The following is a 16,177-nucleotide window of genomic DNA, read 5'->3' as shown; positions in this document are numbered from 1 at the left end:
TTACATCACAAAATACATGCAATGACGATTTTGACCACTTATATATACTGCGTTTGTGACAATCACCATTGCTTACGGCCATACCAACCTGAACAAACCCAGTGTCATCTGATCTCGGAAGATTAGCAGAGTCGGGCCTGGTTAGTACTTGGATGGGAGACCGCCTGGGAATACCAGGTGCTGTAAGCTTTTCATTCTCATCAGGAGACATGGTAACATGTACATCATCAAAATACATGCAATGATCATTTTGATCACTTATATATACTGCTTTAGTGACATTTGACGTTGCTTACGGCCATACCAACCTGAACAAGCCTGATCTCGGAAGCTAAGCACGGTCGGGACTGGTTAGTACTTGGATGGGAGACCGCCTGGGAATACCAGGTGCTGTAAGCTTTTCATTTTCATCAGGAGACATGGTAACATTTACATCATCAAAATACATGCAATGATCATTTTGACCACTTATATATACTGCGTTTGTGACAGTTAACGTTGCTTACGGCCATACCACCCTGAACACGCCTGATCTCGTCTGATCTCGGAAGCTAAGCAGGGTCGGGCCTGGTTAGGACTTGAATGGGAGGCTGCCCGGGAATACCAGGTCCTGTAAGCCTTTCATTTTCATCAGGGGACACAGGAACATTTCCATCATCAAAATACATGCAATGATCTTTTGACCATTTATATATACTGATTTAGTGACATTTGACATTGCTTACGGCCATACCAACCTGAACACGCCCGATCTCGTCTGATCTCGGAAGCTAAGCACGGTCGGGCCTGGTTAGTACTTGAATGGGAGACCGCCTGGGAATACTAGGTGCTGTAAGCCTTTCATTTTCATCAGGAGACATGGTAACATTTACATCATCAAAATACATGCAATGATGATTTTGAGCACTTATATATACTGCGTTTGTGACAGTTACCATGGCTTACGGCCATACCAACCTGAACAATCCCGATTTCGTCTGATCTCGGAAGATAAGCATGGACGGCCCTGGTTAGTACTTGGATGGGAGACCGCCTGGGTATACCAGGTGCTGTAAGCTTTTCATTTTCATCAGGAGACATGGTAACATTTACATCATCAAAATACATGCAATGATCATTTTGACCACTTATATATACTGCTTTTGTGACTGACAAAATGGCTTAAGGGCATACCACACTGAACACACCCAGTGTCATCTGATCTCGGAAGTTTAGCAGGGTCGGGCGTGGTTAGTACTTGAATGGGAGGCTGCCCGGGAATACCAGGTCCTGTAAGCCTTTCATTTTCATCAGGGGACACAGGAACATTTCCATCATCATAATACATGCAATATTGATTTTGACCACTTATAGGTACCGCTTTTGTGACTGACACCATACCACCTCGTAAGACGCCCGTGTTTGCTTGTCTCGCTTGCTTTCAGTTTGAAAGTCTTACAGAATCTACGGACCCACCTAGGTTTGTATAAAACAAACTTTCAATAAGATCAAAGGCAAAGATTCTATGCCATCATGATCAAAGGAAAACATTTCATGACATCATCATCAAAGGAAGACATCCCATGACGTCATCGCTCTGTTTCATCCATCGTTTCTTTTGTATGTGCGTGAGCATGCACGGAACTACGTATGGATGTAACGTTACTCCATGTGCGCGCATGCAGTCGCACGTGCGTCTGTACGTGCACGAAAACAATACACAAAAATTAGACCAACATGCTCCCATAACTGTGTGTAAAGGTTTGTTTAAGCCTCATCCACATTGTATAATCAATATGTTTGTGTCACGTGTAGTTTAATCATGTGCGGCTGATTCTTTATCGTATTTCCCTCTGAGGTACATAATGGTCTAGCTGGAACCTATTAACAGCGCTACTTGTGGCTTTACTACACAATGATGTAAGTATTATGTAAATTATTTCTTTTTTGCGTTTCTTTCGGGCAATACAGCAAACCCCAACGTCTGAGGTGGTAGCCGACGTGTGCTGTCGAGATTTGTCATTAGAAATATTGACAAGTGGTTTCCTAACATTGCTTGTATTTTGCATCAATTTGCTGTTGTCCACAATTTGAACTGACGCCGAAATAAAACGAGGCCAGTGGAGATAACGTGGTCGTTAGCATGCGGTGGAGTGGGGAGCTAACTACGGGGCTAAGTTAACGTGCTAACGGCCAATTTCAATGTGTCAGAATGTGTCTGTATGTATGTTAGTATTTTATTTTTATTTAACCTTTGTTTACCTAGGCAAGCAATTAAGAACAGTTTTACCGGCTGTAGTTGTGTTGTCATTTTTATTGCTGTAAGTTTTCTGTTTCTCTTGGAACAGACTAACCGGCAGGACTATTTTACGTTATTCCCCGTGGAGAAATGAAGGTTTTACAGACAATGCAAAATGCTAAAATAAAACAAAACCAAACGAGAGAAACTATATAAAAGTAAATATGTTAAAGGTACACAAATAATTACATCTACTACTATTTATTTCTAATACTGATACAGTTGGTAGAAGAGTGGTAATGGTGATTTTGGTTGCTCATGCCAAAATCTGACGACATGTATTATCATATCAATAGTACCATCGGACGGCAGTGTTATAGATCTCATTATGTGACACTCAAGATTGAAAGGTGTTAATGAAAACTTTGATCGAGGAACCTAAATGAAAAACACAACCAGAGTGGGAGAAAAGAAAATGATCACAGAAAACAGAAGAAATTTGGAAAATCTTTCCCACACTCTCTCTTCCTAGCGCACTCCTCACAAAATTTACATAGAATGTGCCATAGAATGTTTTCCTTCATGATGTCATAGAATTCTCTCCTTTCATCAAATCTTTTCCTTTGGCCATGATGGCATAGAATCTTTGCCTTTGATCTTACTGAAAGTTTGTTTTATACAAGCCTCTGTGGATCTGTACATTCTTTAGTGCGTCTCAGAGTTACAAATTGACTGCAAGCAAGACAACGAACACACTTGAATAGAGCATGGTTCAATGATTTTCGTCCAAAGTTTTACAAAACATTTCCCGAATGACAAGCATCAATGGCAACCAACAAAACAGCAAAAGAGCTGAATATCTCAGTAGGGAGCACTCTGGGAAATTGCCTGAAAGTGCAATCTTTCCTCAGAGAGGGCGGCTTTGAATTTTTTACCAAATGCTGCAAAAACCAACGAGAAAGTCGGCGTCAAAGTCAACAAGAGCCGTCCGGCAATTTTCAGACAGGCAAAAGTTGAAATTGATATGCTGAAATTGACATGCTGAAATTGACATGCTGAAACAGCTGCGACGTCCGCATAGGTGATGATGATTGGCTCAGGTGCAGTAGGCCTTTCACGATAAGCCAAGACATCCAACCAGACCCATATTGACTTTGCCAGAGAGAAGGGCATTCTCTTCAACCGGTGGTGTGCGGCCTGTAAGGCTGATGATTTTGCCTCGGTGCGCGAACTTATGTTGCTGGAGGAATTTAAAAGTTGTGTTTCTGAGCGTACTGCTGTATATCTGAACGAACAGAAAGTGTCCACCTTGCAGCAGGCTGCTACCTTGGCAGATGAGTTTGCGCTCACACACAAAAGTGTATTGGCTAAACGTGAGTCTTCTCGGGAGGTTTTGCTGAAGTCTGGTTCGCAGGTGTCAGGAGCTGCTGTTCCTTCTGTTTCCAAAGCTGATCGGAAATGTTTTTATTGTCATAAGTCGGGTCATTTGATCGCGGATTGTGTTGCCTGGAAGCGTAAGCAGCCTGTTGTGAGGCCACCAAAAGGCGTGGGGCTTATTAAAACGTCCATCAGTAGCGAGACCATAGTGTCAGAGGTTCCTGAAGACTGTTTTAGGCCTTTCATATTCAAGTGTTGGGTGTCTCTTGCGGGACAGGCCAGGGACCAGCGCCTAGTGACTGCGCTGCGTGACACTGCCTGCTCGCAGTCCCTCATTTTGTCCAGTGTGTTGCCATCTGGTGCTGAGTCTGATGCCAGTGCTGTTGTTAGGGGGATTGAGATGGGTTTCATTCCCGCCCCTCTGCACCGAATCCATGTGCAGTCGGATCTGGCAACTGGTTATTTTCATGTGGGGGTTCGCTCGTGTTTTCCTATTAGTGGTGTCGATTTCATCATGGGTAATGATATTGCTGGCGGAAAGGTTTATCCTGTTCCTAAGGTCGTTGCTGAGCCCATTCCAGAGACTTATCCTGATGAGTTGGCTGAAAAACATCCTGATGTGTTTACGGTTAGTGTGCTAACGAGAGCTAAGGCCCGTGGGCAGGCTCAGGACCAGGAGGTTGATTTGGCCGATTCTCTGTTTCTATCTATTCTCTCCCAGGATGAGCTGCCGCCTGGTGGTGGTTCAGAGGACGGCGGGTTCAGAAAACCTGACCAGGGTGGGGAGTCTGTTGCTCCTGTTGCTCTTGCGGCTCCCTTACCACTTAATCGTGAGGCTCTCATTGCTGCCCAGCAAACAGATCAATCCTTAGCTAAATGTATGGCTGCTGCTGTGAAGGAATCCAGTGAGTGTACATCTAAGCAACCATATTTTCTTGACGATGGTGTCCTGATGCGCAGGTGGGCTTCACAATCAGGTAGAGCAGCAGTTGAGCTTGGTGAGGATTGGGGGTGGTCCATCAGATAGTCCTTCCTGTTAATTGTCGCCAGCATGTGCTGAAGTTGGCCCATGACCATTTGTGGTCTGGTCACCTGGGGGTAACTAAGACCTATCATCGAGTCCTCCGGCATTTCTTTTGGCCCGGTTTAAAGGATGATGTGACGAATTTTTGTAAGTGTTGCAATACTTGTCAGATTGTAGGGAAACCGAATCAGCCTGTTCCCCCTGCTCCTCTTCGTCCTGTTCCAGCCGTTGGTGAACCTTTCGAGCATGTGATTGTAGATTGTGTGGGTCCATTGCCTAGAACTAAGGCTGGCAACCAGTTCATGTTAACAATGATGTGTGTCTCCACTCGGTTTCCTGAGGCTGTCCCTTTACGAAAAATTACAGCACCAGCGGTCACGAAGGCACTGCTGAAGTTTTTCACTCTGTTTGGTTTGCCGAGGGTGGTGCAAACTGACCAAGGAACTAATTTTCTTTCCAAGGTCTTTAATAAGACCCTGCAGTCTCTGGGTATTGGTCATTCTGTGTCGAGTGCTTACCATCCCGAGTCTCAAGGTGCGCTTGAACGGTGGCATCAAACTTTAAAATCTATGTTGAGTAAATTTTGTCATGACAGTGGTAAAGACTGGGATGAGGGGGTACCATTTGTATTGTTTGCCATTAGAGATGCAAAGCAGGAGTCCCTGGGGTTCAGCCCAGCAGAGCTAGTATTTGGGTACAATGTGCGAGGTCCGTTAGCAGTCTTGAAGGAGCAGTTGGTGGGCAGCTCCCCAAGACAAACTAACATTGTGGATTTTGTCTCCAAATGCAGAGAGCGTCTGCATCTTGCCTCTAAACTGGCAAAAGAGGCCCTCTCCTCTGCTCAGGTCAGTATGAAACAACGATTTGACCAGAAGGCTGTTGAGCGGCAGTTCCAGCCTGGTGATGAGGTGTTGGTGTTGCTACCCACACCTGGGTCCGCGCTTACAGCTCGATTCACGGGTCCCTATGTAGTGGAGAGTAGAATCTCTGACACAGATTATGTCATCCGGACGCCCGAGCGTCGCAAGAAGACTCGTTTGTGCCATATTAACATGCTTAAAGCTTTCCACTCACCAGAGGATAAACAGGTTGCATGTTCAAAGCACTCTGTGACCGTCGCTCCTTTGCTTGTTTGTGTAGCCGATGTAACTGATGACTTGATTCCACCCTCTGATGCGCAGCAGTCTGGCCGGTTGTCCAACTCTGAGTTCATGTCGAATGCCAAGCAACATCTGTCCTATCTTCCCCAAGCTCAGCGTCAGGAGGTGCTCGACCTTCTCGTTACCTACCCCACTTTGCATGGGGATGTGCCATCCCGTACCAACGTGTTAGAACATGATATTGATGAGTGATCATACACCCATTAAGCAGCATGCATACCGTTGTCCTGTTGAGAAAAGAGAATTAATGAAACAAGAGGTTGCGTACCTGGTTGAACACGGTTTTGCCCGACCTAGTTGTAGTCCTTGGAGCTCGCCCTGTTTGTTGACTCCTAAGTCAGACGGAACCCCTCGATTTCTGCACCGATTTCCGTAAGGTGAATGCAGTGACTGTGCCGGATTCCTTTCCTTTACCTCGTATTGATGACTGTATTGACAGTGTGGGTCCTGCAGAATTTATTACGAAACTAGATCTGCTAAAAGGGTACTGGCAGGTCCCTTTAACGCGACGTGCATCTGATATTTCTGCATTTGTAACCCCTGATGCTTTCTTGCAGTACACCGTAATGGCCTTTGGCATGAGAAATGCCCCAGCCACTTTCCAGCGCCTCATGCAGCATGTATTGGGAAATGTGCCTGACTGTAGCGTGTACTTAGATGATGTGGTGGTCTATTCCAGAGACTGGGTGAGTCACATCTCCAGCTTGAAGGATGTGTTCCGGCGCCTGGCAGATGCCTCACTAACGTTAAATCTGGCCAAGTGCGAATTTGGCAAGGCTATGGTCACCTACTTGGGAAGCAGGTTGGCCATGGGCAGGTTCTACCCGTGACCACCAAGGTTGAGGCTGTGCTGGCTCTCCCGACACCTACGACTCGACGTGAACTGAGACATTTCCTGGTATGGCCGTTACTATCTGTGTTTTTGTAAAAACTTTTCTGTAGTGGTTGCCCCATTGACCAAGCTGTGTAGCCCATCCATTCCTTTTGTTTGGGATGATGACTGTGCCCATGCCTTTACTGCTGCCAAGTCCCTCCTCTGTAGTGCCCCAGTGTTGGCTGCACCCAACTTCTCCAGGCCTTTCAAGCTAGAAGTCGATGCTAGTGCCATAGGAGCTGGAGCAGTGCTATTGCAAGACGGTGTTGATAATGTGTGCCACCCTGTCTGCTACTTCTCAGTGAAGTTTAAAAGCATCAGCTGAACTACTCAACGATTGAGAAAGAAACCCTGGCCATGCTCCTTGCTTTGCAGCACTTCGAAGTTTATGTTGGCTCCACGTCTGTACCGGTTACAGTGTACACAGATCACAACCCCCTTGTTTTCCTGATGCAGATGTACAACAGTAACCAGCGGTTGATGCACTGGGCACTCCGAGCACAGCGCTATAACATCGAGGTGAAGCACAAGAAAGGGGCTGATAATCTGGTGGCTGACATGCTGTCACGTGGGAAACGTCATTGCTTGCAAAGTCAATTGTCAACATCTGTGTTATATTAGTGTATGATCTGTGATTTATATATAGTGTAATGCTTATTTTCTGCCTGTAGGTGGGGTTTATTCTTATCGGTGGGGGTGTTACGGCCAGTGTGTGTGTGTGGCCTTGTCTTTTTGTTCTTTCATTTCAGGTACCCGCCTTCCCCCCCTCCACCTCAATCAGCTGATTAGCTGATTGCCAGCTGTAGCCCATAAAGATCCGACCTGTGTGCGTCATTAGAGGAGTGATCCTGCAGCCAGCGTGTGCAGCGTGTTTGTTTCTGGTCGGCATTGTGGTGTCTGAACAGGCTTCTTCTTGGTTTATTGTATATTGTAAATAAATCTCTGCGATTGCAGACGGTCCTTGGTTGGCTTCTTTGGTTCGTTTTCTCCTTTTACCTCAATTGTTACCTCCTTGTGTTCCCCTAGACATTTTCTGCCCTGTTGGGTCGTAACAACTTGGATGGGAGACCGCCTGGGAATACCAGGTGCTGTAAGGTTTTCATTTTCATCAGGAGACATGGTAACATTTACATCATCAAAATACATGCAATGATCTGTGTGACAACTTATATATACTGCATTTGTGACTGTTACCACTGCTTAAGGCCATACCACCCTGAACACGCCTGATCTCGTCTGATCTTGGAAGTTAAGCATTGTCAGGCCTGGTTAGTACTTGGATGGGAGACCGCCTGGGAATACCAGGTGCTGTAAGATTTTCATTTTCATCAGGAGACATGGTAACATTTACATCATCAAAATACATGCGATGATCATTTTACAACTTATATATACTGCTTTAGTGACATTTGACATTGCTTTATGGCCATACCAACCTGAACACGCTCGATCTCGTCTGATCTCGGAAGCCAAGCATGGTCGAGGCCTGGTTAGTACTTGGATGGGAGACCGCCTGCGAATACCAGGTGCTGTAAGCTTTCATTTTCATCAGGAGACATGGTAACATTTACATCATCAAAATACATGCAATGATCTTGTGACAACTTATATATACTGTTTTGAGACATCTGAATTGCTTATGGCCATACCAACCTGAACACGCCCGATCTCGTCTGATCTCGGAAGCTAGGCACGGTCGATCCTGGTTAGTACTTGGATGGGAGACCGCCTGGGAATACTAGGTGCTGTAAGCTTTTTATTTTCATCAGGAGACATGGTACCATTTACATCATCAAAATACATGCAATGATGATTTTGACCACTTATATATACTGCGTTTGTGACGGGTAACGTTGCTTACGGCCATACCACCCTGAACACGCCTGATCTCGGAAGCTAAGCAGTGTCGGGCCTGGTTAGTACTTGGATGGGAGACCGCCTGGGAATACCAGGTGCTGTAAGCTTTTCATTTTCATCAGGAGACATGGTAACCTTTACATCATCAAAATACATGAAATGATCATTTTGACCACTTATATATGCTGCTCTAGTGGCATTTGACATTGCTTACGGCCATATCAAACTGAAAACGCCTGATCTCGGAAACTAAGCATGGTCAGGCCTGGTTAGTACTTGGATGGAGACCGCCTGGGAATACTAGGTGCTGTAAGCCTTTCATTTTCATCAGGAGACATGGTAACATTTACATCATCAAAATACATGCCATGATGATTTTGACCACTTATATATACTGCGTTTGTGACAGTTACCGTTGCTTACGGCCAAACCACCCTGAACGCGCCTGATCTCGTCTGATCTCGGAAGCTAAGCAGTGTCGGGCCTGGTTAGTACTTGGATGGGAGACCACCTGGGAATACCAGGTGCTGCAAGCTTTTCATTCTCATCAGGAGACATGGTAACATTGACATCATCAAAATACATGCAATGATCATTTTGATCACTTATATATACTGCTTTAGTGATGTTTGACATTGCTTACGGCCATACCAACCTGAACACGCCCAGGTCCTCTAAGCCTTTCATTTTCTCATTTTCATCAGTGGACACAGGAACATTTCCATCATCATAATACATGCAATATTGATTTTGACCACTTATATGTACCGCTTTTGTGACTGACACCATACCATCTCGTAAGACGCCCGTGTTTGCTTGTCTCGCTTGCTTTCAGTTTGAAAGTCTAACAGAATCTACGGACCCACCTAGGTTTGTATAAAACAAACTTTCAGTGAGATCAAAGGCAAAGATTCTATGCCATCATGATCAAAGGAAAACATTTCATGACATCATCATCAAAGGAAAACAATTGAGGACATCATCAAAGGAAGACATCCCATGACGTCATCGCCCTGTTTCATCCATCGTTTCTTTTGTATGTGCGTGAGCATGCACGGAACTACGTATGGATGTAACGTTACTCCATGTGCGCGCATGTAGTCGCACGTGCGTCTGTACGTGCGCGAAAACAATACACAAAAATTAGACCAACATGCTCCCATAACTGTGTGTAAAGGTTTGTTTAAGCCTCATCCACATTGTATAATCAATATGTTTGTGTCACGTGTAGTTTAATCATGTGCGGCTGATTCTTTATCGTATTTCCCTCTGAGGTACATAATGGTCTAGCTGGAACCTATTAACAGCGCTACTTGTGGCTTTACTACACAATGATGTAAGAATTATGTAAATTAGTTCTGTTTTTGCGTTTCTTTCGGGCAATACAGCAAACCCCAACGTCTGAGGTGGTAGCCCGTTGTGATGCTGCGAACTGGTGCAGCGTTAAATAGTTGTACAACTACAACTATAGTCGAACAGCCACCCTTCTTATTTAATTATTTATGTTCTAATGCTGGACTTTTTATGAGACATGTATAAAAGAGTGATCTATGAAAATAAAAAAGACCCCAGTTAGTTGTCATTAGATGCACTGAATCACTTGAATCTTGAATTAGAGATAAGGCAGGACTATTTTACGTTATTCCCCGTGGAGAAATGAAGGTTTTACAGACAATGCAAAATGATAAAACAAACCAAAACCAAAGGAAAGAGAAACTATATAAAAGTAAATATGTTAAAGGTACAAAAATAATTACATCTACTACTATTTTTCACTAATACTGATACAGTTGGTAGAAGAGTGGTAGTGGTGATTTTGGTTGCGCATGCCAAAATCTGACGACATATATTATCATATCAATAGTACCATCGGACGGCAGTGTTATAGATCTCACTACTCAAGATTGAAAGGTGTTAATGAAAACTTTGATCGAGGAACCTAAATGAAAACACAACCAAAGAGTGGGAGAAAAGAAAATGATCACAGAAAACAGAAGAAATTTGGAAAATCTTTCCCACACTCTCTCTTCCTAGCGCACTCCTCACAAAATTTACATAGAATGTGCCATAGAATTTGTTTTCCTTCATGATGTCATAGAATTCTCTCCTTTCATCAAATTTTTTTCCTTTGGCCATGATGGCATAGAATCTTTGCCTTTGATCTTACTGAAAGTTTTTTTTTATACAAGCCTCTGTGGATCTGTACATTCTTTAGTGCTTCTCAGAGTTACAAATTGACTGCAAGCAAGACAACGAACACACTTGAATAGAGCATGGTTCATTGATTTTCGTCCAAAGTTTTACAAAACATTTCCCGAATGAGAAGTATCAATGGCAACCAACAAAACAGCAAAAGAGCTGAATATCTCAGTAGGGAGCACTCTGGGAAATTGCCTGAAAGTGCAATCTTCCTCAGAGAGGGCGGCTTTGAATTTGTTACCAAATGCTGCATAAACCAACGAGAAAGTCGGCGTCAAAGTCAACAAGAGCCGTCCGGCAATTTTCAGACAGGCAAAAGTTGAAATTGATATGCTGAAATTGACATGCTGAAACAGCTGCGACGTCCGCATAGGTGATGATGATTGGCTAAGGTGCAGTAGGCCTTTCACGATAAGCCAATCTCAGGCAGTGTTCAGTTTTAAAAAAAAATCACACCCAAACCCTGGTTGGACCGGGTCGCCTTGTTTTTGTTTCTGATTCATATCTACCTGTTACATTCTGACTCTACTTCCTGGCAGACTGTATCATTGTAGAAGCTTCAGCTCAAAAACAAAAATTCATGCAATGATGATTTTGACCACTTATAGATACTGCGTTTGTGACAGTCAACGTTGCTTACGGCCATACCACCCTGAACACGCCTGATCTCGTTTGATCTCGGAAGCCAAGCAGTGTCGGGCCTGGTTAGTACTTGGATGGGAGACCGCCTGGGAATACCAGGTGCTGTAAGCTTTTCATTTTCCTCAGGAGACGGTAACATTTACATCATCAAAATACATGAAATGATCATTTTGATCACTTATATATACTGCTTTAGTGACATTTGACGTTGCTTTTCGGCCATACCACCCTGAACCACGGCTGATCTCGTCTGATCTTGGAAGTTAAGCATTGTCGGGCCTGGTTAGTACTTGGATGGGAGACCGCCTGGGAATACCAGGTGCTGTAAGCTTTTCATTTTCATCAGGAGACATGGTAACATTTACATCATCAAAATACATGCGATGATCATTTTGACGACTTATATATACTACTTTAGTGACATTTGCCATTGCTTATGGCCATACCAACCTGAACACGCCTGATCTCGGAAGCTAGGCACGGTCGGGCCTGGTTACTCCTTGGATGGGAGACCGCCTGGGAGTACTAGGTGCTGTAAGCCTTTCATTTTCTTCAGGAGTCATGGTAACATTTACATCATCAAAATACATGCAATGATGATTTTGAGCACTTATATATACTGTGTTTGTGACAGTTACCACTGCTTACGGCCATACCACCCTGAACACGGCTGATCTCGTCTGATCTTGGAAGTTAAGCATTGTCGGGCCTGGTTAGTACTTGGATGGGAGACCGCCTGGGAATACCAGGTGCTGTAAGCTTTTCATTTTCATCAGGAGACATGGTAACATTTACATCATCAAAAATACATGCGATGATCATTTTGACGACTTATATATACTGCTTTAGTGACATTTGACATTGCTTATGGCCATACCAACCTGAACACGCCTGATCTCGTCTGATCTCGGAATCCAAGCATGGTCGGGCCTAGTTAGCACTTGGATGGGAGAACTCCAGCGAATACCAGGTGCTGTAAGCTTTTCATTTTGATCAGGAGACATGGTAACATTTACATCATCAAAATACATGCAATGATCTGTGTGACCACTTATATATACTGCTTTAGTGACATTTGAAATTGCTTATTGCCATACCAACCTGAACATGCCCGATCTCGTCTGATCTTGGAAGCTAGGCACTGTCAATCCTGGTTAGTACTTGGATGGGAGACCGCCTGGGAATACTAGGTGCTGTAAGCCTTTCATTATCATCAGGAGACATGGTAACATTTACATCATCAAAATACATGCAATGATGATTTTGACCACTTATATATACTGCGTTTGTGACAGTCACCATTGCTTACGGACATACCACCCTGAACACGTCTGATCTCGGAAGCTAGGCAGTGTAGGGCCTGGTTAATACTTGGATGGGAGACCGCCTGTGAATACCAGGTGCTGTAAGCCTTTCATTTTCATCAGGAGACATGGTAACATTTACATCATCAAAATACATGCAATGATCATTTTGATCACTTATATATACTGCTTTAGTGACATTTGACGTTGCTTACGGGCCATACCAAATTGAACACGCCCGATCTCGTCTGATAGCGGAAGCTAAGCAGTGTCGGGCCTGGTTAGTACTTGGATGGGAGACCAGTTGGGAATACCAGGTGCTGTAAGCATTTCATTTTCATCAGGAAACATGGTAACATTTACATCATCAAAATACCTGCAATGATCATTTTGACCACTTATATATACTGCGTTTGTGACAGGTACAATTGTTTACTGCCATACCAACCTGAACAAGACCGATCTCGTCTGATCTCGGAAGCTAAGCTTGGTCGGGCCTGGTTAGTACTTGGATGGGAGACCGCCTGGGAATACCATGTGCTGTAAGCTTTTCATTTTCATCAGGAGACATGGTAACATTTACATCATCAAAATACATGCCATGATGATTTTGACCACTTATATATACTGCGTTTGTGACAGTTACCACTGCTTACGGCCATACCACCCTGAACACGGCTGGTCTCGTCTGATCTTGGAAGTTAAGCATTGTCGGGCCTGGTTAGTACTTGGATGGGAGACCGCCTGGGAATTCCAGGTGCTGTAAGCTTTTCATTTTCATCAGGAGACATGGTAACATTTACATCATCAAAATACATGCGATGATCATTTTGACGACTTATATATACTGCTTTAGTGACATTTGACATTGCTTATGGCCATACCAACCTGAACACGCCTGATCTCGTCTGATCTCGGAAGCCAAGCATGGTCGGGCCTAGTTAGCACTTGGATGGGAGACCTCCAGCGAATACCAGGTGCTGTAAGCTTTTCATTCTCATCAGGAGACATGGTAACATTTACATCATCAAAATACATGCAATGATCATTTTGATCACTTGTATATACTGCTTTAGTGACATTTGAAATTGCTTATGGCCATACCAACCTGAATACACCCGATCTCGTCTGATCTCGGAAGCTAGGCACGGTCGATCCTGGTTAGTACTTGGATGGGAGACCGCCTGGAATACTAGGTGCTGTAAGCCTTTCATTTTCATCAGGAGACATGGTAACATTTACATCATCAAAATACATGCAATGATGATTTTGACCACTTATATATACTGTGTTTGTGACAGTCACCATTGCTTACGGCCAAACCACCCTGAACACGTCTGATCTCGGAAGCTAGGCAGTGTAGGGCCTGGTTAGTACTTGAATGGGAGACCGCCTGGGAATACCAGGTGCTGTAAGCTTTTCATTTTCATCAGGAGAAATGGTAACATTTACATCATCAAAATACATGCAATGATCATTTTGACCACTTATATATACTGCTTTTGTGACTGACAAAATGTCTTAAGGGCATACCACACTGAACACACCCAGTGTCATCTGATCTCGGAAGTTTAGCAGGGTCGGGCGTGGTTAGTACTTGAATGGGAGGCTACCCGGGAATACCAGGTCCTGTAAGCCTTTCATTTTCATCTGGGGACACAGGAACATTTCCATCATCATAATACATGCAATATTGATTTCGACCACTTATATGTATCGCTTTTGTGACTGACACCATACCACCTCGTAAGACGCCCGTGTTTGCTTGTCTCGCTTGCTTTCAGTTTGAAAGTCTAACAGAATCTACGGACCCACCTAGGTTTGTATAAAACAAACTTTCAATAAGATCAAAGGCAAAGATTCTATGCCATCATGATCAAAGGAAAACATTTCATGACATCATCATCAAAGGAAAACAATTGAGGACATCATCAAAGGAAGACATCCCATGACGTCATCGCCCTGTTTCATCCATCGTTTCTTTTGTATGTGCGTGAGCATGCACGGAACTACGTATGGATGTAACGTTACTCCATGTGCGCGCATGTAGTCGCACCTGCGTCTGTACGTGCGCGAAAACAATACACAAAAATTAGACCAACATGCTCCCATAACTGTGTGTAAAGGTTTGTTTAAGCCTCATCCACATTGTATAATCAATATGTTTGTGTCACGTGTAGTTTAATCATGTGCGGCTGATTCTTTATCGTATTTCCCTCTGAGGTACATAATGGTCTAGCTGGAACCTATTTACAGCGCTACTTGTGGCTTTACTACACAATGATGTAAGTATTATGTAAATTAGTTCTGTTTTTGCGTTTCTTTCGGGCAATACAGCAAACCCCAACGTCCTAGGTAGTAGCCGACGTGTGCTGTCGAGATTTGTCATTCGAAATATTGACAAATGTTTTCCTAACATTGCTTGTATTTTGCATCAATTTGCTGTTGTCCACAATTTGAACTGATGCCGAAATAAAACGAGGCCAGTGGAGCTAACGTGGTCGTTAGCATACGGTGGAGTGGGGAGCTAACTACGGGGCTAAGTTAACGTGCTAACGGCCAATTTCAATGTGTCAGAATGTGTCTGTATGTATGTTAGTATTTTATTTTTATTTAACCTTTGTTTACCTAGGCAAGCAATTAAGAACAGTTTTAACCGGCTGTAGTTGTGTTGTCATTTTTATTGCTGTAAGTTTTCTATTTGTCTTGGAACAGGCTAACCGGTTTAGCACGTTGTGATGCTGCCAACTGGTACAGCGTTAAATAGTTGTACAACTACAACTATAGCCGAAGAGTCAACCTTAACATATTTCAGTGTTTATGCTCTAATGCTGGACTTTTTATGAGACATGTATTAAAGAGTGATCTATGAAAATAAAAAAGACCCCAGTTAGTTGTCATTAGATGTACTGAATCACTTGAATCTTGAATTAGAGATAAGGCAGGACTATTTTACGTTATTCCCCGTGGAGAAATGAAGGTTTTACAGACAATGCAAAATGATAAAACAAACCAAAACCAAAGGAGAGAAACTATATAAAAGTAAATATGTTAAAGGTACAAAAATAATTACATCTACTACTATTTTTCACTAATACTGATACAGTTGGTAGAAGAGTGGTAGTGGTGATTTTGGTTGCTCATGCCAAAATCTGACGACATATATTATCATATCAATAGTACCATCGGACGGCAGTGTTATAGATCTCATTATGTGACACTCAAGATTGAAAGGTGTTAATGAAAACTTTGATCGAGGAACCTAAATGAAAACACAACCAGAGTGGGAGAAAAGAAAATGATCACAGAAAACAGAAGAAATTTGGAAAATCTTTCCCACACTCTCTCTTCCTAGCGCACTCCTCACAAAATTTACATAGAATGTGCCATAGAATGTTTTCCTTCATGATGTCATAGAATTCTGTCCTTTCATCAAATCTTTTCCTTTGGCCATGATGGCATAGAATCTTTGCCTTTGATCTTACTGAAAGTTTTGTTTTATACAAGCCTCTGTGGATCTGT

General features: G+C 43.4%; 1 protein-coding gene, 4 non-coding genes and 18 pseudogenes across 5 annotated transcripts in view; 22 read left to right on the top strand and 1 right to left on the bottom strand.

Moving 5' to 3' along the window:
• LOC125001199 (NLR family CARD domain-containing protein 3-like) overlaps nucleotides 1-16,177 on the bottom strand; it is a 283,132-nt gene that overhangs the window by 76,030 nt on the left and 190,925 nt on the right. The window lies entirely within an intron of this gene.
• LOC125002253 lies at nucleotides 71-189 on the top strand (annotated as a pseudogene).
• LOC125002640 lies at nucleotides 291-399 on the top strand (annotated as a pseudogene).
• On the top strand, nucleotides 501-619 carry LOC125001729 (annotated as a pseudogene).
• Nucleotides 720-838, top strand: LOC125002785. Its single transcript, XR_007111829.1, has one exon. It is a non-coding gene; the product is annotated as a 5S ribosomal RNA (ribosomal RNA).
• On the top strand, nucleotides 940-1,058 carry LOC125002014 (annotated as a pseudogene).
• Nucleotides 1,160-1,278, top strand: LOC125002881 (annotated as a pseudogene).
• Nucleotides 7,852-7,970, top strand: LOC125001954 (annotated as a pseudogene).
• LOC125002110 lies at nucleotides 8,072-8,191 on the top strand (annotated as a pseudogene).
• LOC125001947 lies at nucleotides 8,289-8,407 on the top strand (annotated as a pseudogene).
• On the top strand, nucleotides 8,509-8,617 carry LOC125001695 (annotated as a pseudogene).
• On the top strand, nucleotides 8,928-9,046 carry LOC125002906. The gene has a single exon (XR_007111847.1). It is a non-coding gene; the product is annotated as a 5S ribosomal RNA (ribosomal RNA).
• On the top strand, nucleotides 11,344-11,462 carry LOC125001975. Its single transcript, XR_007111739.1, has one exon. It is a non-coding gene; the product is annotated as a 5S ribosomal RNA (ribosomal RNA).
• LOC125002251 lies at nucleotides 11,563-11,682 on the top strand (annotated as a pseudogene).
• Nucleotides 11,994-12,112, top strand: LOC125003316. The gene has a single exon (XR_007112175.1). It is a non-coding gene; the product is annotated as a 5S ribosomal RNA (ribosomal RNA).
• LOC125002826 lies at nucleotides 12,215-12,333 on the top strand (annotated as a pseudogene).
• Nucleotides 12,655-12,763, top strand: LOC125002863 (annotated as a pseudogene).
• On the top strand, nucleotides 12,865-12,984 carry LOC125001930 (annotated as a pseudogene).
• LOC125002154 lies at nucleotides 13,086-13,204 on the top strand (annotated as a pseudogene).
• LOC125001503 lies at nucleotides 13,306-13,424 on the top strand (annotated as a pseudogene).
• Nucleotides 13,526-13,644, top strand: LOC125002121 (annotated as a pseudogene).
• On the top strand, nucleotides 13,746-13,863 carry LOC125002287 (annotated as a pseudogene).
• Nucleotides 13,965-14,073, top strand: LOC125002516 (annotated as a pseudogene).

Source organism: Mugil cephalus, chromosome 23 (genome assembly GCF_022458985.1).
Source record: "Mugil cephalus isolate CIBA_MC_2020 chromosome 23, CIBA_Mcephalus_1.1, whole genome shotgun sequence".
NCBI lineage: Eukaryota > Metazoa > Chordata > Actinopteri > Mugiliformes > Mugilidae > Mugil > Mugil cephalus.
Note: the sequence above shows the minus strand (reverse complement) of the source record. Positions and strands in the feature narration are given on the sequence as shown.